The sequence below is a fragment of the Protopterus annectens genome, chromosome 12.part0 (genome assembly GCF_019279795.1).
Source record: "Protopterus annectens isolate FY-2018-M chromosome 12.part0, PAN1.0, whole genome shotgun sequence".
Taxonomy (NCBI): domain Eukaryota; kingdom Metazoa; phylum Chordata; order Ceratodontiformes; family Protopteridae; genus Protopterus; species Protopterus annectens.
The window spans coordinates 1,236,381,004-1,236,406,243 of NC_056746.1; positions in this window are offsets into that span (position 1 = coordinate 1,236,381,004).

The following is a 25,240-nucleotide window of genomic DNA, read 5'->3' on the forward strand; positions in this document are numbered from 1 at the left end:
AGATGATGGTTTTATAGTAATGAATATTTTTAAAGTATCAACAGGTAGTTGGTCTTATGGCATAATAATGTTATGTGCTTATTTTTTGGGGAGTGTAGTATGGTTTAGATGAGCTTGATTGGTTTAACTTGGAGGTGTGTTTTTAAAAGTTACAGTGATGTAATCAACCATTTATTTAAAAGGATGAAGGTACGGGGCTAATTTTATCTGATGAATTTTATGTAATTTAGAAATGAAAGTGCATGTCTTTTTAAAATGTTTTTTTTTTATATGAGTGAATAATAAATTTGGATAGCTGAAGTATACATGCTGACTTGGGTCCTGGACACTGCATTTTATGTACACAATAATGTCAGTGTAACATGTTACAAGGACACACATACAAAAATGTCAGTGTGCCACATTATAAGGGTATGTCTATGTACCACAGTATAAGGGCATGCATACAACGATAGTGGACCACAGTATAAGGGCATGCATACAATGATGTCAGTGCACCACATTATAAGGGCATGCATACAATGGTATCTGTGTACCATGTTATAAGGAAATGCATACTATGATGTCTGTGTACCAAACTATAAGGACATGCATACAATGATACTGGATTATAAGGGCATGCATACAATGATGTCAGTGCACCACAGTATAAGGGCATGTACATGATTATACCAGTGCACCATGTTATAAGGACATGTATACAATGATGCCAATGTACCACATTATAACGGCATGCATACAATGATGTCAGTGCACCACAGTACAAGGGCATGTATATGATTATGCCAGTGCACCATGTTATAAGGACATGTATACAATGATGCCAATGTACCACATTATAACAGCATGCATACAATGATGTCTGTGTACCACAGTATAAGGGCATGCATACAATGATATCAGTGTACCAAATTATAAGGGCATGCATACAATGTTTGTGTACCACAATATAAGGGCATGCATATCTCTTTGTACAACAGTGTAAGGGCATGAATACAATGATACCAGTATACCACATTGTGTACCACATTATATGGTCATATACATAATGATGCCAGTGTATCATGTTATAAAGGTATGCAAACAATGATACCACTGTACCACATTATAACGGCATGTACACAATGATGTCAGTGCACTATAGTCTGAGGACATGTATGCAATGATGTCTATGTAACACAGTATAAGGGTATGTATACAATGATACCAGTCTACCACATTATAAGGACTTGCATATAATGTTGTTCGCACACTACAGTATAAGGGCATGCATGCAATCATGTCAGTGCACCACATTATAATAGCATGCATACAATAATGTCTGTGTACCACCGTATAACAGCATGCAGACAATAATATCAGTGTACCCCATTAAAAGAGCATGCATACAATGATGTCACTGCAGCACAGTGAAGGGTACTCATACAATGATATCTATATACCACAGTATAAGGGCATGCATACAATGATACCAGTGTACCAAATTATGAAGGAATGCATACAATGATGATTGTGTACCACAATATAAGGGCATGCATATATCTTTGTACAACAGTATAAGGGCATGCAAACAATGATACCAGTGTACCACATTATGAGGGCATGCATACAATGATGTCTGTCTACCACAGTATAAGGGCATGCAAACAATAATGCTAGTGAACTACAGTATGAGAACATGTATACAATGATGTCTATGTACCACAGTATAAAGGTATGCATACAATGATACCTATGTACCACAGTATAAGGACATGTAAACAATGATGCTAGTGAACTACAGTATGAGAACATGCATACAGTGATAGCTATGTACCACAGTATAAGGGTATGCATATAAGGATACCAGTGTACCACATTATAAGGACATGCATATAATGCTGTCAGCACACTACAGTATAAGGGCATGCATACAATCTCGTTAGTGCACCACATTATAACAGCATGTGTACAAAGATGTCTGTGCATCACATTATAAGGGCATGCATACAATGATATCTGTGAACCACAGTATAAGGTCATATACACAATAATGTCAGTGCACCATAGTATAAGGGCATGCATACAATGATGCCTGTGTACCACATCACACACTCATTCAAGTCTCTCACCAAAAGGCACTGTTATGACTCTGTCATAGTCCATGTTGGTGTGAATGACTTGAGATGTACCTCACTGGACTATATGAAGTGAAGCATGACTGTTCTCTTTGATTATGTGTCTCAGGCAGGTATGCATGTAGCTTGAAGCAGTGTTTTACCTTCCCCTAGGATGATACCTCAATACAAACAAAAAAATGATTGACTACAACAATTGGCTTAGTTTCTGATGTCATTTAGGGGGGATCCAGTATCTGTCAGCCTGAGATGACATGGTCAACAGACCTCAGTGCTTTGCCAGAGACGGTCTTCATCTGTCACCCCTGGGATCTGGGTTACTAGCTAAGGCTCTTGTCAGCCCCTTAATACCTTTTTAAGCAATGTCACAGGAATAAAATTCCGGATGTAAAATACCCTCTGAAAACAACCTCAGGGTTATGCTGCTAAACACTAGGAGTCTAAACCAGAAACTGCACTCACTGGAAGCACTCCTCACCCTGGAAGACACTGACATTTGTGTAGTCACTGAGACCTGGTTTAAGGCCGCAAAGAGAACCCCAGCTATACCAGGTTACATTTCCTTCCACACATTCAGACCACAAACTGAAGGAGGGAGAACTAAAGGAGGTGAAAGATTGGTTAAACAGCTCAATTTATTTGAATTACTTCAGGTCCAATTGACTATACGTAAGACCCCCCTTCAGGTCATTGCCAGCTATGGGACCCCCTCCATGAATCAGGAAATCCACTCAGCCTTCTTGGATCTTGAGTCAATCAAAATACAACCAAACACCCTGATTTTGGGTGACTTAAATTACCTGTCCATAGACTGGGTAAATTATACGTGTTCTAACTCACTTGCCCAAAGGTTCCTGGACTCCTTTAACTCCAATGTCCTGGACCAGCTTGTTGACACACCCACAAGGGGCTCAAATATCCTGAACCTGGTGCTCACCAATATGAGCGACTGCTGCAGCACCCCCAGAGTGTGGCCATCCCTGGTAAGATCTGGCCACAACTCAGTCTCGCTAGAAGTAACTGTAACACAAGACCCCCCCCCCCCGCCCGTAGCAACAACTAGACTAAAAAACTAATTCAAGGCCAATTACAACCTCTTACATGACAGCATAAATAACTTCATAGCCCCTCCCCCCACTGATGGAACAGACACCTATGCTGAGTTATACACCAATGCTTTATACAAGCACCTGTACAATTGTATTGACTCTGCCGTACATGATACAACCAAAGCAAGATCTTCAACAAAAAGCAAACCTGCCTAGTGGACAACTGCCATTAATAAGCTATACAACATGAGAAAGAAATTGCTGTCTAAGCGTAGGAAGGAATGTCTCAAGATTGGAAACACTCCCTCCTCAACTTAAACAAGCAAGTAAGACTCCTAGTGAAGTCCTGCAAAGCTAACTACAAATCCAAGTTAGCTTCCCTAACTAAGAATGACCACAAGGTGTTCTTTAGTTACATCTGTAACCTCAAAGGTAAGGTGCAGATTTGCACTGAACTTGTAGTTAATGGTACTACATATATAGAACCTGTAGATGTAGCAAACTTGCTAGCTGACAGGTTCAGTAAAAACTTCACTTCCCTATCCCAACTACATGTTCCCCAAAGCATCTTTCCCCCACCTAGTATCTCTGAGGAGCAGGTCTTAAATGCCCTCTCCAAGGCCAAGAACACAGCCTCTATGGGACCAGACAACATCACGGGCTGTGTACTACACGGGTTAAAACAGGAATTAGCATCATCAATGAGCACACTTTTCAATCACAGGCTAAGCATTGGCTTTGTCCCAGTGGAATAGAAAACAGCTACCAACATGCCTTTGCACAAAGGGGGTGCATCCACGGACCCCGGGAACTATAGACCCATTAACCTGACCAGCCTTACCTGCAAGGCCATGGAACAAATCATCATGGACCTTATTAACAAAGATATAGGAAATCTCCAAATGCATAATCCTACCCAGTTTGGCTTTGTCGGGGGAGATCATGCCTATTGAACTTGGTGGACTTCTTTGAGCCAGTCACCAAAGCCATAGATGAGGGTGCATCTGTGCATAAGGCCTACCTAGACTTAGCCAAGGCCTTTGACACAATCCCTCAGTTAGGTGTCATTGATAAACTCACCCAGCTGGGTATTAAACCATATATTGTCAGGTGGGTTGCAAACAGGCTCACTGATAGAACTCATACAGTCAAAATAGGGGACTCCACATCCGCCAGCAGACCTGTAACCAGTGGTGTTCCACAGGGATCAGTTCTGAGACTCCTACTGTTTGGAATCTACTTCTTTGAAGTACAGGCTAAAACTAAAGGACTGTGGCTGACAAAGTTTGCTGAGGACTGTGAACTGGGAGTGATCATTGAAACCGCTAGCAATGTCAACATCTTGCAAGAAGGTCTTAAACATGTTATTGACACGTGCCGATGTCATGGTCTTAAACTTAATCCAAAAAAATGCATTATCATCCCCTTCAGCAAGGGTGATGTTCCTGCAAACTACCACATAGCAATACCTAGTTAGTGGTGAGAGATCTGGGCACACAGGTTGAAAACAACCTTAACTTCGATCACAATGTTTCCACAGTGGTAAGAAGGGCATTTTATATTGCTCATCTCATAAGTAAGGGCATTGCCTCCAGAAAAAAAGAGGTTCTAACCCCACTGTACTCTTCCCTCATCAGGGTAATAATAGAGTACAATGCTCCCTTTGGTATGTTCCTTTCCAAGCACCTGCAGCAATTGGAGAGACCACAAAAGTTCCTTACATAGAAAATTCAGGGTCTTCAAGATCTGTCTTATGTGGACAGATTGAAATCATTGTCACTTTACTCTGTGTCATACAGACTGCTCAGAGGCAAACTGTGCTTTGCATATAGAGCGATCTCTGACCCATCTTTAATGGAAATGCTGCACATTCGCAAGCCAAATGGCACATGGGTCACTTGCTAAAAGGACCTTAACCTGGTATATGACATCAACAGAACTTGCTGGAGAGACAGATTTGTCACAGAGAGGTTTCCCCACCTTTGGAACAAGCTTTCTATTCATGTTAAACAAAGCCCCTCATTGGCCCTATTTAATCACAATTTGGACAATTGGATGGGCGACTGGAAATTCACCCTGGAGGTTCCATCTGTGGTCTCTTGGACAGGGGCAATAGGTGCAGATTTTATTGTCTGCTTAAACCACACACCCTTGGGAACATGGGTTGAACTTGGCTGGGCTTGTAATGGCCCTGGGGCCATTAGCATAGTAACCTCCTATGATCCTATGATCCTGTGATCCTATGTACACAATTATACCAGTGCACCATGTTATAAGGACATGCTTACAATGATATCTGTGTACCAAAGTATAAGGGCATGCATACAATGATGTCAGTGCACTGCAGTATAAGGGAATTTACACACAGATTCCAATGCATCACTTTACAATACACGCTTACAGTAAAGCCAGTTAGTCACATTATAATGGTATGCACACAATAAAGGACATGCCATGGACATGATTATGCTAGTGCTCTATGTTATTAATGACATAAATGCAATGATAAATGTACTGGACGTTTAAGAGCATGCACAAAATTATGCCAATGTTATATGTTATGACATGCACACAACAAAGACAGCATACCCTGTTTTGACAGCACACACACAGTGCTACAGTATAGCATATTATATGGACATGTACACAATGTTGACAGCATACCACATTATAAGGGTATGCACATGGTGATGCCAGTACACCATATTATAAAGGCATCCATACAATGATGCCAGTACACCTGGTAATAAGAGCACTCACACAATGATGTTAGCATACTATGTTATAAGAGCATGAGCACAATGCTTTCAAAGTACTATTTTATAAGGGTGCTCATACAATGATGCAGTGCATCATATTATAAGGACAGTCAAACAATGATGATGGTATGCCATGTTATAAGAGCATAGTGTCATTATTGTGTGAATGCAGTGATAACAGTATATCATGTTATAAGGGCATGCATACAGTGATGCCTGTATACCTTGTTATAAAGGCATGCATGCAATGATGCCAGTGCACCATGTTATGAGGATACACACACACTGATTCCATTGCTTCACATTATAAGGGCATGCACATAATGATACCAGTACATTATGTTATGAAGGCATGCAAACGATGGTGCCAGTACATCATCTTATAAGGGCATGTACACAATGATACCTGTATACCATGATATAATGGTATGCACAATGATGTTAGCATGCCATGTTATAAGGGCATGCACACAATGATGCCTGTACCATGTTATAAGGGCAAGGATGCAATGATGCCAAAACATAATGTTATAAAAGCATGTATGCAATGTGCCTGTAAACCATATTATAATGGTATGCAGACAACATGCTAGACTGCCACATTATAAGGACATAGGCACAATGATTCCCGTGCACCACATTATAAGGACATTAACACGATGGTGCCAGAGCAGAACTGTCATAACAGCATGCACACATTGATGGCAGGGTACCATATTATAAAGACATGTACAAAGTGGCAACAATACAGTCCTTGCACTGCTGCACTTAAGGTACCAGGCAGCTGCTGATGTTTTTCCCATTCCTTCAAATTGCCACCAGGGCACCCAATCACCAAGAACTGGACAAGTATACAAACTCACTAAGTGTGCCATTCCTTTGTTCTTAGTTGACCTTTAGGATAAGCACTCACACAAAACATTTATTGCTAGAATAGGCAACTTAATTCTTTAATAATCTGATGACTATACTAGCATATGTAAATGTGGATGTACTGACAGTTTTCAAATGTGAATATAGTGTTTTGGTGGAATGCTGATCTAGCAACAAGGATAATAGTGAAATATTTTCAAATGGCATTGTACAGATCAGGAAAGTTCAGTAGATGCAATAATAAATGACTTGAGATATAGTATAACTTTCTCTATTTGTTTTCTTCTCACATTTTATTAACCATTTTATCCAATATTGGGCATTGCCTATTTTTAGAGGACATTGGAGAGGAAAGCTTTAAAATAAAGCAAATACCAAATGCACTAATATATAATTAACATCAATTGATTACTTCAGGTTGCAGTAGCTTATCAATAAAGCAAAAGTACATAACTAGTGCAAAGTAGCTATGATAGAGAAAAAAATCAAACAGCCAATGCACAAAAAAAGTGTATGCATAAGACTGTGAAATAGTATGGAAGAAAAGATAACAACATTTATTTTATTTTATTTTATTTTATTTTACATTTGTTGACCGGACTAGTCTAACTGAATACATGTCCATTTTCAGTAGAGGCCCGGGGAGAAATGTTCTAAGACAGATACAAAATACGGGGAGATAAAATATAACAAAATATCTTCATAGGTCCATAGATTCATAGAAGGTTACTAGGCTAACAGCCCTAGAGCCCTTACAAGCCTAGCCATATTTATCCTGAGTTGCTCCAATTGTCAGTGGTTAGGTGAGTGAAGTTCACAGAGTTAAGAGTCTATGGTAATTAATACAGACTGCCTCTGTCCATGAGGGACATGGGTGCCAAATCAGAAGTGAATTCATGGTCACCCATCCATTAATCTAGGTTGCATTTGAAGTAGGTCAGGGAGGGGCTCTGTTTTCCATGAACTGGAGCCTACATTGAGTAGTACTGTTAATAATTTAGCACCATGTCCTGTAACTCATGTCTTATTGAGCTTTTGTTTCCTTTGACTATCTTCTCCATTGACTATTACTGGTATCACTTTTTAATAACAACACTTGGAACTCTGACAATTGTATATTTCTACAAAGAGTAGTTACAATTTTGCCTTATAATAATTGTAAGTACAATGATACATAATGCTGCAGTACAACATTAGAATTCTGCCTTATAATTGTCAGTACAATGATACATAATGCTGCAGCAGAACATTAGAATTCTGCCTTATAATAATTGTAAGTACAATGATACATAATGCTGCAGTAGAACATTAGAATTCTGCCTTATAATAATTGTAAGTACAATGATACATAATGCTGAAGTAGAACATTAGAATTCCTCCTTATAATAATTGTAAGTACAATGATACATAATGCTGCAGTGGAACATTAGAATTCTGCCTTATAATAATTGTAAGTACAATGATACATAATGCTGCAGTAGAACATTAGAATTCTGCCCTGTAATAATTGTCAGTACAATGATACATAATGCTGCAGTACATTAGAATTCAGCCTTATAATAATTGTAAGTACAATGATACATAATGCTGCAGTGGAACATTAGAATTCTGCCTTATAATAATTGTAAGTACAATGATACATAATGCTGCAGTAGAACATTAGAATTCTGCCCTATAATAATTGTCAGTACAATGATACATAATGCTGCAGTACATTAGAATTCAGCCTTATAATAATTGTAAGTACAATGATACATAATGCTGCAGTAGAACATTAGAATTCTGCCTTATAATAATTGTAAGTAAAATGATAGATAATGCTGCAGTAGAACATTAGAATTCCTCCTTATAATTGTAAGTACACTGATACATAATGCTGCAGTAGAACATTAGAATTCTGCCTTATAATAATTGTAAGTACAATGATATATAATGCTGCAGTACATTAGAATTCTGCCTTATAATAATTGCCAGTACAATGATACATAATGCTACCGTACAACATTAGAATTCCTCCTTATAATAATTGTAAGTACAATGATACATAATGCTGCAGTAGAACATTAGAATTCTGCCTTATAATAATTATTGTAGATACAATGATACATAATGCTGCAGCAGAACATTGGAATTCTACTTTATAATAATTGTAAGTACAATGATACATAATGCTGCAGTAGAACATTAGAATTCCTTCTTATAATAATTGTAAGTACAATGATGCATAATGCTGCACTAGAACATTAGAATTCCTCTTTATAATAATTATAAGTACAATGATACATAATGCTGCAGTAGAACATTAGAATTCTGTCTTATAATAATTGTCAGTACAATGATACATAATGCTGCTATACAACATTAGAATTCCTCCTTATAATAATTGTAAGTACAATGATACATAATGCTGCAGTAGAACATTAAAATTCCTCATAATAATTGTAAGTATAATGATACATAATGCTGCAGCAGAACATTAGAATTCCTCCTTATAATTGTAAGTACAATGATACATAATGCTGCAGTAGAACATTAGAATTCTGTCGTATAATAAGTGTCAGTACAATGATACATAATGCTGCTGTACAACATTAGAATTCCTCCTTATAATAATTGTAAGTACAATGATACATAATGCTGCGGTAGAACAATCATCTGTCCATGCTAAATGTTAGTTTACAAGCTGAAAAGCAGTATTAGAAATACTGAAAGCTTATAGGCATGAGACTTTTTGTGGCAAAAATACTGAAAGTGTATAGCCATGAGGGTTCGTTTACCAAGTAAAACTGCAGCTTATCTTTTTTTTTTTACGTTGAATACCTTTGCCCCAAATTTTCATTATGGTTATTTTACAGGCCAGCTATATGGACAGTGGTGTTAAAAATGTTCAATGCACACCTAGAAGATGATTTCATAGAAAAAGAACAAACTTACAAGGCTACACTCACTAAATGAAACACATTAATGATTTTTGATGTTGTATGACCTTATTTTATAAACTACGGTAATAAGTTGCTCAGTTCCTACACAAAAAGTAATTACATTAAAATAGCAATAGCATCAAATTTTGAAGCAGAACTGCCCACTGATGGTTGTACACTTTATCTGAAAAAGACCTAAATATGGCAAGTTGAACATTTCTTGCAGAAATATTTATATATTGAAAAAATGGCCGAACCATGGCTATTTGATGAAAAACTCATGCCAGCACACTGAACTTGCAAGGCTCACACTTTATTTTTTGCTACAGTCTATGATCCACGTCTGAAAACTGAATTCATATTTCCCAGTAAACGAAAATCTGAATGGGTTGCTATAGTGGGAGTTCATATGAGAGAACAGGTGGGTGGACGGTATTTATTATTTGAAATAATTAAAGAACATAGAAAGGGTCAGAATGGGAGGTCTAGGAACCTGAGATGAAGTTATATACTAGATGAACAAGTACAGCATGAGGATATGAAAGTGTACAGGGAAAAAGGACAAAGAAGACAAAAGGTAGGTAGGAAAAGTATTTCATTTTCACTGAAATGGCACTAATGACTTAAGGAGAGATATGATTTGTTTTCATGTCAATGTAGACATTAGCAGACTAATTAACTGCTTGTATACATAAGAACCTTATCACTTCCCCAATTTATTAGCAAATATATGTGGAGGAATGCTAGGAGGCAGAAAACATATGTGTTTACCTTACCAGACACCTGCAGCAACTGGAAAGACCCCAAACGTACCTCACCAAGAGGATCAAAGGGCTCAAACAGATGCCATATGCTGCCCGGTTAAAGAAACTCCAGCTCCAGTCAGTGGCATACCGCTTGTTCAGAGGCGATCTGTGCCTGACGTATAAAGCCATGTCCAACCTGGACTTAATGGACATGCTGCACCTCAGAAAATCCAAATCCCATCGAGCTACATGCTCGAGAGACTTGAACCTCAGCACTGAAATAAATAGGACATGCTGGAGGGACAGATTCATAACCCAGAGGCTCCCTTCACTCTGGAATAAAATCCCAGTCCAGGTTAGGCAGAGTCCCTCATTGACTCTCTTCAAGGGGAATCTTGATGAGTGGATGGGAGATCGTAGGTTTACCTCGAGTATCACTTCTGTGTCACTGTTAGACAGAGGCACAGTATACTAACCTCAAAAAAGGGCATAGCAAAATTAATTTAAAATGGGTGGCGAAAGCCAAACACACTCTGGCTAGGCTTAAATGCCCTAGAGCAGATAGCCTAGTATGAACCTATGAACCTATGAACCTATAAAAAGAGAATGTCTTACATTGCAGGTTAACATAGGCAGACTGGGTACCACCTGGTTTCAAGAACTGTAAGGTTTCCCACACTAAATTCTGTAAATCAGGTCAGTTAGTATTAAGGAAACCCTTAGCTTGAATATTTAGACTATTACTTATAACACGTATCTTGTTGCATACACTCAATAATGATAAAACGGAACCCATCACAAAGTGCTAAAAACACTCTGCACATGACTATCACCCAGTTGCACTCATTTAGTAGACCCCTGTCAGAATGCTTAAAAAAATCTTCTATGACCAAATACGTCAATACATCAGCTCTTGAATATATCAACAAATATGGCATTCTTTTACATAAAACACATTGATTCTTTTCAAAATTCAGTACAATTTCAATTATTTATTCATTAAATGGTCAAATACTATCAAATATGGAAAATGATATAATCTCTGCTGCTGTGTTCATTGACCTAAATATGTATTTGAGATGGTGGGCCACTCTGTTCTATTAATACTGTGCTTTCTCAGGCAGAGTACAAATATGGTTGTACAATTACTTTAGCAACAGGACAGTTCAGATTAAAACACGGTCTAATATATCAGAGACTAGCTCTTTATCCAATGGTATACTGTAAAGTTTTATCTTATACCAACAGATGGATAATATCTAGTAGCTCAGGCATCAATTGTATGAGGCACAAGACTCTGAGGAATAGAATGCCAATCACTGTTGTCCATGGAAGATCACTGCCAGCTAACTGCTTCCACAGTGATTCCTTTCTTGTCGGAGCTTTCTCCTCTCTTCATGTTTATGCAACTATGCAGTTGGCATATATATATATATATATATATATATATATATATATATATATATATATATATATATATATATAAGTTTGGATGGTGCAAAGGGTCTTGCCACCAGCAAACAAATTCTTACAATTGAAAATTGTCTTGTTTGGTGTTTAAGGCATTTGCGTTCACTGTTTTGGTCATTCAGTGTGTTGACATTGATAGTTTCATAGTAGAACCAGTTGGACCACTACTCTTTTCTTTGTTCATCATAAGTAACCTACCATGACCTCTACTAACTTACCGTTTCATGCAGATGATATTAATGACAGCAAATCTACCAAAACACTGGAATAAACATAGAAAGACTTCTCATAAGTATGGAATTGACTTGCAGCAAATAGCCTTACTATTAACTGCCAAAAACTATACTAATGACACTAGGAACTACAAAGTGACTTAATTCAAACCCTCAAGTATTGACAGAAGACCTTCTCCCAGGAAATGCATTTCTAGGCCTATTTATTAGATCAACATTTAAGTTTCACACTACACACTGAAAATATGGTCAATAAAGTTCTAAAACAACTCATATATTGGTAAAAGGTTGCTCCCTTTTTCACTGTCAAAACAAGTAAGGCCATTGCTAGCACTATCCTTATCCCAATCGTTTGGATTTACCCTACCGAGCTGCTTTCAGTTCTTCTAATATCACATTGTTACAGCAAACAGCTGAAAGTAAAGTCCTACACTTCATTCATCAGTCTAGTAATAGAGAACACCACTGCCTAACTCCAGAGATTGCCAAACGGCTTTTAGTAAAAGAAGCTACAACCTTTCTTTTCTACCCATTAGTTTTTATACTGGTTAGTAAAAAAACAACAGAATGTCCTCCATTCTGTTTACACACAATACAGTCTCCTCTTGCACAAACTTTACTTTCATCTTACCACAGCAGAATGTGCATTCTCCTAATCAGTTCTAGACAGATGAAACATAATCTATCAATACATCAGAAAGTATCTTAATTAACCACTATTTAGAAACCTACGTAAAGAAAATGTGGCAGAATCCAGAAGATGATCATGCTTTGAGAATCATGACTAACCTTCACCACCATCAAGTCATTACTATATCAAGAGCACTTCTCAGGTCAACATATTCTGCCGCTGATTTCTACATATCTAATTAATTGTAAATACTGCCCTAAATATAACACTTTATCTGATGTCTTTTGGAAATATTATACTGCAAAGCTTGCCTAGAGATACTAAATAGTTCGTTAACAAAATAATTTCCTGTATGATGCAGTCTATGAACTCGAGTTACAGCACTACTATGTATGTGGTTGTCATCTTTTTTTTCAACAAAATGTCATTGTCATCATCATCATCAGTCCCCTTTTTCCTTTTTTCCACATGGGGTTGGGATGAGTGTATCAGCTGTTGCCATCTCCCTACTTCTTCGGCAGTCATTCATGATTGTCACAGATATTCAATCAATCCATCTCTTTGCTGGGCACCCTTGTTCCTTTTGCCTTTTTCCTGTCTTTCCCAAATCTTTTTCACCAAATCATCTTCTGTTTTACTGCACATTTGCCCAAATCACCATAATCTGTTCACTTTGACCTTCTCTGTAATTGGAACAAATTTGGCTTCTGCTCTAGTGTCCTCATTTCTTTGTCCCTCAACGTGCATCCTACCATACTCCCAAGCACTTCAGCTCCATTACCTCTAGCTTCCTCAACTGGTCTGCCTTCACTGCCCAGGTTTTTGCACCATAGAAACGTACTGGTCACACTAATGCTTTGTACACCTTACTTTTCATCGTGTTTCTCATGCTCTACTTCCAATACTGTGCGAGTGGGCTGCAGCCCCTCTGATTCTAGCTTTGATCTCCTCATTCAGACTTCCTTTCTTCTCAAATAGCCATCTCACATACTTGAAGCTGTCAACTTGTTCCACTATATCCCCTCTGTCTCTGTTTTCAGCTTCTTCTCAGTTAAACCATTTGCTGTCATGACAATTGTCTTGTCAGCACTCGGTTTCATCTTATGTGCCTTCAGTTGTGCACTCCATTCCTCTATCATTTGCTGAAGTTCCAGTTCAGAGTCTGCTTTGTCATGCAGTCTGCACACAGCAGCTTTGATGATCACTTTTCTCTGACCTGTTTGCTGACGTAGTCCATGATCACCAGTATGAATAGCAGTGGATTCAGAGTTGAATCCTGATGTTTACCCACTTCCATGGGAACCCATCAGTGAGTCCAAACACTATTCATACTTGTACCATTGGATCGTGTGCATAGCCTGTACTAATTCTACAAATGTTTTCAGCACTTCGAACCATTATAGGGCTGCCCAAATCAGCTTTCTTTGGACCTTGTCATATACTGAATCATATCTCTCAACGGTCCAGATTTTTGCAGAATGTCCAGATTTTTGTCTCCTATTTTTGGTTTGTTCCTCATAAAATGTGTGGTTTTCTGGCAAATCACTGAGGACTGAACTTACTAAATGATGATATACAGTTTAGTTTCAGACTTCATATCCTTTAGAAAATGCATGCTAACACAACTCCTGCTATTCTAGCAACTTTCTAAGTTTACAAGAGCAATGTTTAAAATCTGTCCTTATTTTGAGGCCTTTGCTCCCTTATTATTTTAGGCCTTGTCCATATTTCTTGTGCTAAGAGGTTGAGATATATGATGAAATTCAGGTCTAGGAATGCCCATTTGGACTCTTTCATCATTTCTAGCTTCTTATCCACTGTCTGCCTCGTTTCAAACACTGGGTCAGTTGTGCTGCATCCTGATCTGAATCTAAGCTACTCATCTGTCATCTTACTTTCTACTACTCTGTGCATTTGTTTATCAATCACTCTCTCCAGCACTTTCATGCAGTTTGACAAGAGTTTCATACTTCTTTGTGGTCCACAGTTGTGAATGTCCCCCTTTTTCTTGTCTATTGTTAGTGGAATACTTATTCTTTGGTTATCTACATCTTTATCTGCATACTGCTATGAGTACCGTCAGGAGCCATTTCTCCCCTAACTCACCCAGCATCTTAATCATATCTGCTTGACCTCATCTGAGCCTGCTGTTTTCCCTGGCTTTATTTTCATTAGGGAGTGCTTTAATTCTTCTTTTGTCATACGCTCTTTATGTGGTGGTACAGCTTCTGTTTTTTTTTTTAATTCAGAAACTGCTGGGAGTCCTGTGGCCAGCTGTGCAGGTTGTTGCTCACATCCCTTATGAATGCCATCTGATCACTGTCCTCTTTATCTTACTGTCCTTGCTTACAAAATGATAGAGTTTCTCTGGGCCATCTGCTGAGTCACTTTCCAGAAGCTGGCCATGTCTCTCAACCTGCAAGCATTGAAAATTATGACAAATGCCCTTGAAAAGCAGGTTCATATAGCTAACAATGTGAAATTTAATTAGCATAAAAGCTGATTACTAATTAGCACGTAACTCTTCTCATTTTCAGTACAAATGTGGGATACTACCCAGAAATACATGTTTAAAAACCAGAGAGTGACAACACAAAAGTATTGGAGAAATATCAGGGCATTATCAAAGAGACAGCGTATTATTTGTAATATCTGTCGACCTTGGTGAAATGCACTGCAAAATTTTATCACACAAGGTAAATTACTTTTGCTTGAGAAAAAGGGAGATGTAAGATGTGTGTCTTTTTTATTTAAATTATTGTTGTCATGTATTGTATGTTGATTGTGTAGCAATCTGTAAACAGTGACACACACTCAGATTTTAGTGTTTTCTGTGTATTAGTCAGCTTTCACAATCCCATGAAATGAGAAGGAAGGATTTGGAAAATTGTATGAAGCGATAAATCAAGCCTGAAAATGGGAATATTCCTCCATAATAGGAAGAGTTGAGAGGTGTGAAGCTGGTAGAGTGCCCCTGATGGACTGTTCTTTGCTATTGTGGCTACCCTCTTAGCCTCTTTGTTAGCCAACCAATATTCGTTAGCCCAGTCCATCTTTTCTGTCTCCCACTTTTTCATGCATTTCTTTCTTTTGATAACTTCATGGACTTCTCCATTCCTCCACCAGTTTTCCTTATGTACCTTAGTTCCATACCTGTCTTGGCTGCATATCTGTCCTATAGTCTTCAAACATGCTGTTTTGAGACACAGTCATTCCTCTTCAGCTCCACCTATTTCCTTCTTCATCTTGAGGTGCTAGATCCCTGAGTATTTCTTTGGATTCCTGTGCTTTTGTTCCAATCAATGTCCAGGGCTTTGGCCTAATCTATGATGATCTTAGAGGTGTCCCTCATCACTGCTTGTAGCTGATTGTGGCCACCAGAACTTTATGCTGTGGGTCAACAGTTTTACTAAAGAATGACATTGCAATCTCTGATTCTACCCCAAAGACCATTCCTTACTAGGAAGACGTCTATCTGTGGTGCATGTCGGCCACTCTTGTATGTGATCTTATGACTGTCTGTCTTGCTGAACCATGTATTAGCCATCATCAAGCCACTTGCCAGACATACATCCAAAGCTGAATTTTCAACAAAACAAACTGGAAATAATAGAAGATTATACCTTATATGTTACTAATAAATGATTATCTTTCCTACCCAGCTAATTAATGCAAATAAAATAAGTATCTTGTTTATTGCAGATGAGATAAGGATGAAGAGCAATAAAGAAAAATGGTAAAAACTGATTTTTTTGATGAATTTTTCTGAATAATTCTTAAGAATTTGTAAGTACAGGTTTGTCTATAACTATCAAAGTAGACAGTGGGAGACTAGGAATCCTTGCATCTTAGTGCATTTATAGCCCATGTGAAGGAATCATATACAATGAAAGAGTAAGTATCTGAATTCTGAAATGTCCATCAACAACCAGTCTGCTTACTATCTTGAACTACAATTAAGAAAATGCTGAATGTTGTAGTAATTGCTTTTTTGTTTGTTCCTTCTATGTACCATTCAACAGCATATGATCTTGTATACTTTCTTTGCAGGAACTGCATGTACATTTTCATCTGAGACAGACTAACAGTATGTTTCTCTGTGATTAAACCTTCTATTGGTACAATATTGATTGATGAGCCAGTTATTTCATGACTATGGTATAGTAAGTCCCAAAATATTTAATTTATTAGGAACTATTCATCTCCTTCGTGTCTGCTTTTTTGATCCCATCTTCTTGCTTCTACGTGTTCCTTTGTGAAAACTTTAGCTCCTATAGACGATGATGTTTCTTTCTACCTGACTTCTGTGTACTTTTTTACTGTTTTTAGGACCTAAAAATAAAACGGTTTGCCATTAATTGCCAAGTTATGTATATGAGTCATTTTAAAATAAAAAAGAAAAGATCTGCAATAAATGAAATCAAAAAGCACGGTTACTAACAAAAAGCATATGCATTTTCACAAAAAGAAAGTTCTAAAATGAATCATTTTACCAACTAATGATTACTACTGCTGTGAAACAACAAACTGCGGTTGTTGGTAGCCAACTCAAGGCTTCCATTTGTGTCATTTCACAGCAGGGTGTCAGTAGAACAGATGCTACTGACAGAAATATAATTCTTTTTCATGCCAAGTGAAACATTCTGAAATCAGAAATGCCTACAACTTGAAAAAGAAAAATATTTTAATGATCTTGTTGTACCTAAATGAAGAGTTGGCTAAGATTCAATGCAGTATGGTTCTAGAAATAAATGTAGCAGTTACCATTTTTTCACTAAATACGTAATAGTACAGCAATCCCATGAGCTACCAGCAAATATAAACAAAAAAGTAAATCTTTAACAACATGTTTTATAAAGATCCCACATCACGTTCATATTAAGTTCCTAAATCATATACAGTGCTAGGTAAAGCCTAGTAAAAGCAAATAGTCTGCATTTCATTTTAACTAAAGTATGTTATGTAAACTGCTACAAAACACAGCATGCTAAAAGTTCAGACGTGTTACATGTCTTCTCCATGTCAACAAGTACTGATGTTTTGGCAGTAAAAAGAAAAGCAAGCCTCTGATAAGTGGGGGAAGCAAGTGCTGTTACAGAAAAGCCAGATGTTTCAAGATCCTTGCATAAATACTGAACACAGCAGCAGACCTAATGAACTTGGAGATTCAAACATTAATACTGACAAAATTGCAGAGGGATCCGAAGACAGCCAATACTACTGCTGATACTGTCATCTTAACAAACAAATGAATGTGTTGATGTCAGCACCAACAATAGGACTGAAAAATGAGGGAAATACTGTCACAATGACTATTGCAGGGATTTACAGGCAGCAGCAGTACAAAAGGAAACATGAGTAGATATCGACACAGCCATTGTAGTGGCACAGAATGGGCACTGACCACTACAAATGCCATGGGTACTGAAAGGCTAATGACATGCATTCCAAATTACAGCTGATAAAACTCCCTTCTTGGCAACAATGTATCTGAGTACAATGTCATCATCTGCAAGTGGGAATGGTTAGAACCTGAGAAATTCTTTCTAGTAACAAACTATAATATCAGCACAAAATAAAAATAGGAACAGGACAGCTCCCCAACATAAGAGCAACAGAAGCAATATTTTTCAAAATCCATTTTGCTGATTCAGACATTAAGACACCCACCCATCTAAATAAAACAACATCAAGGTGCTACAATCTCAGGGTAAGATATGCTTAGTTGAGGGAGTTGGGATTCCTCCCCTACCAGGTGGAAATTGAGTCCTCCCTAGACATATTTCAATTAGCAACAGATTTGGTAAAAAAAAAAAAAAATCATACATTTTTTTTATTTTACTTTACTGTTTTGTAGAGAAATGACTAAGGATAATAGGATAATTCCACACATTTCAAAGCAAAATTGAATAATGAAATTGGAATCAGTCATGTTTTATAGCTCTCTGATGTGCTACTCAAGATAATGGGCAACAATCTTGTGAACAACAGGTAACAGTTACATACTTTAAAGCTTTCAGACAAAAGTTGAAAAATATTACAATAGTGGATGTTTCAGAAAAAAATATTTAACTACACCGAATGACTATTTTTGAAGTCAGAGTTGTCTCTAGAAATGTTTATATAGATAGAGAAAGGCTCACACCAAACTGAAATGGAGTTCACTGAACATATATATATTGACCAGAAATAATGAATGCACCACAAAATTGAATCATACAAATTTTAAAAGAACAATAGCAAAATTCATCCGTTGTTAGAGTTAGGTATAGAATTAAAGTTATGGTTAGGGTTAGCTTTATGGCTAGCTTTAGGAATACTGATAGTATATGTAAGTAAAACTGTCTTGCAAAACCATTTAGATTGATATGCTGACTGGGCTGGGTGCAATTTCTGTTTGTGAGCATTAGATAGCAATGATGGCTAAAATGTGCACTCTTGTCAGTCCAGACCATTGACAAACAAGGATCTCAGCAACACATGAGTGTTATTTAAAGGGAAAAAGATGTACTGCAGTCCAATATGTTTTTAAAAAAAAAATGGTTCATAAGCTTTTCTACTGGGTCTTTATTGCTTTCCTGCACTACTATCAGATATACCTCTTATGGTGCTACAGGAAAACTCTGCTCTAGAACTAAAAACTCCATTTTTTCCCTCTGTCTTTTGTTTTAACCACAACAAAAGTAGTAAACATAAAAAAAAAAAAAAAAACATGATCACATAAAACAGTAAATAAACAACTGTCTCAAACCATGAAAGGAACTATATAAAACTTTATTTCACCACTAAGCATTTTCATATCATAATAGACTTCATCACAGTAAAATTAAACTAATAAAAAAAATATAAAAAAACAAGGCTACCAGTCAGATCTTGAAGCCAATAAAAGTTAATCATTAGTCTTTAAAGCTGTACTATCACCAAAATGTCTCTTCAACTATTATAAATATAAAAATAGCAACAATAAAAATATTATACACATAAATATATAAATATAAAAATAAATACACTAATCAAAGTTCTACCACTTGTTGAACAAAAATATCAATATAATTAAGATCAATAATATACATTCAGAAAGGGCCTAATCATATTGTGGTTTCATATTCTTTAAAACACAAACTAAGGCTATGCAATCATTTAGCCCTTGTTCTTCACATGCGGTTAGTCAAATTTGTCATTTAAAATTCCTTTAATTCAAGTTTGTTATTAAAATCACTACCTTGATTATTATATATATCACAAAAACTGAATTTATTGAAATTACTACATTTCTGTGTGTGCCTTCTCAGGGCATTTTTAGTATTACCCTTATGAATATCTGATCCCCTTCAAAACATCGAATACTCACATTACTGAATCTGACTTCATTGAGCTGACTTTATGGAATATCATTAACCTCACTTAATAAGTACCAGGAGTCCATTAAAATGTGTTTAAAGTTATTTAAGGCACACTTATATGTGTTGTCAATGTAAGCCACCAAGGGCTCATTTTGTTGATCTCCTGGTGGCCACTATCTGTCTAAGAGGTGGATCAACCTGATTTTTATGAATTTTGGGTATATTAATAATAGATGGTATAACCGGGTTGTCCACTTTAACAAATTCAAACAATGAAGCATTCTTTGCAATATCATATCAAGTAAAATAAAATCAAGTTTCGAATAAGCTACAAATATTGCATTCCTAGATACCCCATTGTAGGTTTTGGCATAATTCAAAATATTGAACATTTTACTAGAATAACCTACATAATTCATAAAAACTATCCCACCACCCTTGTTGGGTTTTATGACACTAACATTTTTTGTCACCTTTCAATTCTTTTAAGACTTTTCACTCATTCAGTCAAATTATCAACAAAATGATTATGATGAGAGAAATGCCTTCTAAAATGATTTTAACATATATTTTTTAAAAAAATGGCAATTCATGGATTTACTTGGGGAATATACAAACTTTTTCTCTTGCAAACAACATTGGAAAAGTGATTATAGCAGGTTGGTGGAATTTAGGAGTTTTCTTAATACAAACCACTAATTTTTTAAAGTTTACTTCTTACAGTTTTAATATGGACAAAATGACTATTTGGACGTCACTATAATGAAGGACATGGTTAAAAGAAGATATAAGGCTACCCTATTTTGGAAATAAACATATTCTATTTTTTCTTCACTTTGATAGTAACCGTCCTTTATTCCATAAGAGGAAAATAGCAAAACGGCAAATGGTGCACCTTTCAAAATTGGTGGCAGACAGTTGTAACTTTTTTGATGAGTTGGATATTTTAATTGGGATGTTCATTGACAGGGAATATCTAACATGATATTAAACGAAGTCAAGGTGGATATTGCAACAATAGAAAGACAAAATATGCCCCTATTTTGGAGGTTGTTTGACTACTAATCAAGTCAATTTTAAACTAAAGGACCATAATATGAAACATGCTATGGTAGTCCCTATAATGTGGGGGCTTATAACATTTCAGCAATATTGCTGTCTAATTGGAATTAAATTTTTTTCCTATGATTTAAAGAAAAAAAATAGGAAGGCTCCTTTAGTTACCTGTAGTAGTGGTAAAAATCTTACAAAACATCTTTGAAAGTGGTCCAACTTGTTAGATTATAATGTTGTTTCCATTATGAATGAGTAGGGCATGTGTAAATATTGTAAATATATAGGCAGTGCTCAGGTTACAAACATCCGACATGCAGACAACCCATAGATATGAATGGGCTGCCGCAATGTAGGAAATAACATGGAAATAAATAAAAATCTGTAAATTTAAAAAAAATCTTAACTTAAAATAAAAAATTCCATTGTCCTTTCCTTCTCCCCATTCTCCCCAGTTATGAAGCTGCTCAGACGTCTTGTTAGAGTAGTTACTTCCGTCTTCCAGGAGAACAGGAGATCCAATTGGTCAAGAGATCACTGTGTTGGTGATCTGATTGGTCAAGACTGCTTGCTTGTAGAGTACACAGTACTGAAGCAGTTATTGTACTATACAGTAGAATGAGCAAATTACATTGTTGCTCACTAGGTTCTAGGTAACAGTAAGTGGTTTGGCAGAGGTCTGACAGTTCAGAAAAGAGTGGAAAACATTCATGGCTGATGCTTGCAGTACAGAAATGTGAAGTGAAGCTTAAAAAGAGGTAAGTTTAACATATTTTTGAACATTCTGCTGTACTGTACTGTACTGTATTGCACCACTTTAGTACTCTACTGCACTGCAGCCAGACACTTTTGTGAACTTCCACACTGGTGACTTCGCAACCCATGCCTTCAAACTGTAAATCCGATGCACATGCTGGTGATGTGCCAAAGAAAAGGAAAGCAATCATCCTGGAACATAAAGTGGACATAATAAAGAGAAGCTAGAGAGGTGAAGCACCATCTGCCATTGGAAAGGCATTAGACTATAGCCAGTCAATGATCGGAACAATTTTAAAAAACAAAGCAAGAATAATGAAAGGTCATGCCTGATGAAAACTATAATTATTACAAAGCAACACAGTGGTTTAATTCTTGAGATGGAAAGGCTATTGCTAACTTGGATCAAAGACAAAATCAGAGGAATATCCCCATTAGCCTTTCATTACTACAATAAAAGGCTCAAAGCCCTTTCAGTGATTTAAAAGCAGCTTGAGCAGCAGGTGCAGGCAGGTGTGACGAACAATTTTTCATGAGTAGGGGCTAGTCCCATCGCTTTAAAATGAGGGCTAATTTACATAATATTAAAACTCAAGCTGAAGCGGCAAGTGCTGATGTAAGTGTTGGATGGGATTTTCCTAAAATGTTGGAAAAAACATTGAAGAGGGAAAATGCCTGAAAAGACCTACATTTCAAAAGAGGAAAAAAGAGCAGCAGGGCATAAGGCAGCAAAAGATAGGCTAACGTTATTGTTTGGGGTAACACTTCTGGTGATTTTAAGTTGAAGCCCTTGCTTGTGTATCGCTCCTTAAATCCAAAGGCAGTACAATATGTCATTAAGGCAACTCTTCCTGTTACTTGTAAGGCAAATACAAAGGCTTGGCTTACAACTGCTGCCTTTGAAGATTGGTTCTCAAACCATTTTGTTCCTGTTGTTTAAAGGTATTGCTTGGCCAAAAACATTCCTTTCAAAATTCTGCTTCTACTTGACAATGCACCTGGACATCCAAATAGTTTAGATGACTTAAATAGTCCAAAATAATCTTAAATAATCCAAATAGTTTAGATGACAATGTAAAGGTCATATTTTAACCCCAACACCACATCACTACTTCAGCCAATGGATCAGGGAGTAATAACCTCATTTAAGGCTTATTATCTATGGAGGACCTTCTCACAAGCAGTCAGGGCTACCCAAGATAATGGGATGACCTTAAGGGAGTTCTGGAAGAATTATAACATCTATGATGCCATCAAAAATATTGCTGATTCTTGGGATGAAGTAAAGCAGTCAAATGTGAAAGGAGTGCGGAAAAAATTGTGCCCACAATTTGTGCCTGCTTTACAGACTTCTACAGATGATGATATTGCTGAAATCAGGCAAGCTGTGGTTAATACTGGTAATCAAATGCAGTTAGACATCACTGACACAGATGTCATAGTGTTACTTTCTATGGCAGAGAACTGACCAATGAAGACCGTATGGAACTGAAGCAGCAAACAATAGCATTTGAAGAAGAGAACAGGGACCTAGAAACTCCTAAATCAAAAGGGTTTTCAACAAAAGTGTTATCTGAAGCCTTTTGTCTCATTGAAGCAGAAATGGTAAAGTTACAGGAGCAAGATCCTAATACAGAGAGGTTCACCCACGTTTACTGCACAGTTACTGAGGGCCTCAGCTGCTATAAGGCCATTTATGACAAGAAAAAAAAAAGCTCTGTACAAACCTCCCTTGACTCCGGTAGTAAACATCCTCTTTCCAGCAGCAGAATCAAACCCTGACTCTGCACCACCAGGCCCATTCTCTCCAAAACTTGTCCATCATTTTCTGCATCATCCAATTAATACGTAAAGTTATAATGTTAACTCACAAATGAGCGTTAACCTTTACAATAATTGTTATCCTTTTTCTTTTTTCCCCATTTGAACTGCTGTAAGAACTGTTTTTTTAATGTTTTTACAGTACATGCAGTACTGTACTGTAGTGTGGGAATGTAGTTACTGTGGTGTTATTACACTGTACTTACAGTATTGTATTATTATTACTACAGTATACAGTATTACGTTTAATTTTTTTTATTTGGAAGTGTTTCTAAAGTGTTTTCTATGCAAAGAAAAGTAAAATAAATACTAGAATGAGGCAAACATTTGACTAAGTGACATTTAATAAGAACCATATGTATGTGTTTTGACTTACATACAAATTTGACTTAAGGACAGACTAAAAAATGGATCTCGTCCTTAACCCAGGGACTGCTTGTATTAACAACAGCCCATATGTTTGTGTTGAAGGTTTTGATATAACCAAAGGTTGTCCAGGTAGAGTAAATTGTAACACAAAAAATGTGGTTTATTTAGCCACTTGAATATTCTGTATAGTCTTTTATGTGTGTAAATCCACCAGAGGCTTAGAGACAGGATATATGAACATTTATATATTTGTAAGGCAAACAAAGAAATGTAGTAATTTCAATAAATTCATTTTTGTGTGATTGATAGGATGATATATAATCATCATCAAGGTGGTGATATGAATAACAAACTTAAATTAAAGGAATTTAAATATCAAACAAGGTTAAATGCATGTGTAGAACCAGAGCTAAATAACTGCATATCCTTACATTTGTTTTAAAAAATGGGCAAACACAATATGATTAAACTTAATTATATTGATTTTTTGTTGTAGTACAACAAATGGTATGACTTTAATTAGTGTATTTATGTATTTTATATTTATAATATTTTTATTGTTGCGATTTTTATTTTATTTAACATTTGTTAACTGGGAAAGTCCGAATAGGACTGACCCCATTTTCAGTGGAGGCCCAGGGAGAAACACTCCAGATGCATGTCTTTGGAACATGGGAGGAAACAGGAGCACCCAATAGAAAGCCATGCAAATGGCGGGACAACATGCAGACTCCACACAGAAGGCACCTCAGCTGAGAATCAAACCGGGAATCTCTTGTTTTGAGCTGACAACACTAACCACTGCACTACTGTGCCACCCAATGATCAACGTATAATAGCTGAAGAGCCATTTTGGTGATAGTACAGCTTTAAAGACTAATGATTAACTTTTTTATTGACTTTGAGATCTGATTGGTAGCATCATTTGTTTTTTTTACTAGTTTTATTTTATTCTGATGAAGTGTATTAGGAGACAAAAGTGGTTAGTGGTGAAATTAAGTATTATACAGTTCCTTTTGGAGTTTGACACATCTGCTTATTTATTGTTTTACATGAACAGTTTTAGGTTTGTTTTCTGAGCTATTTTAACAACTCAAAA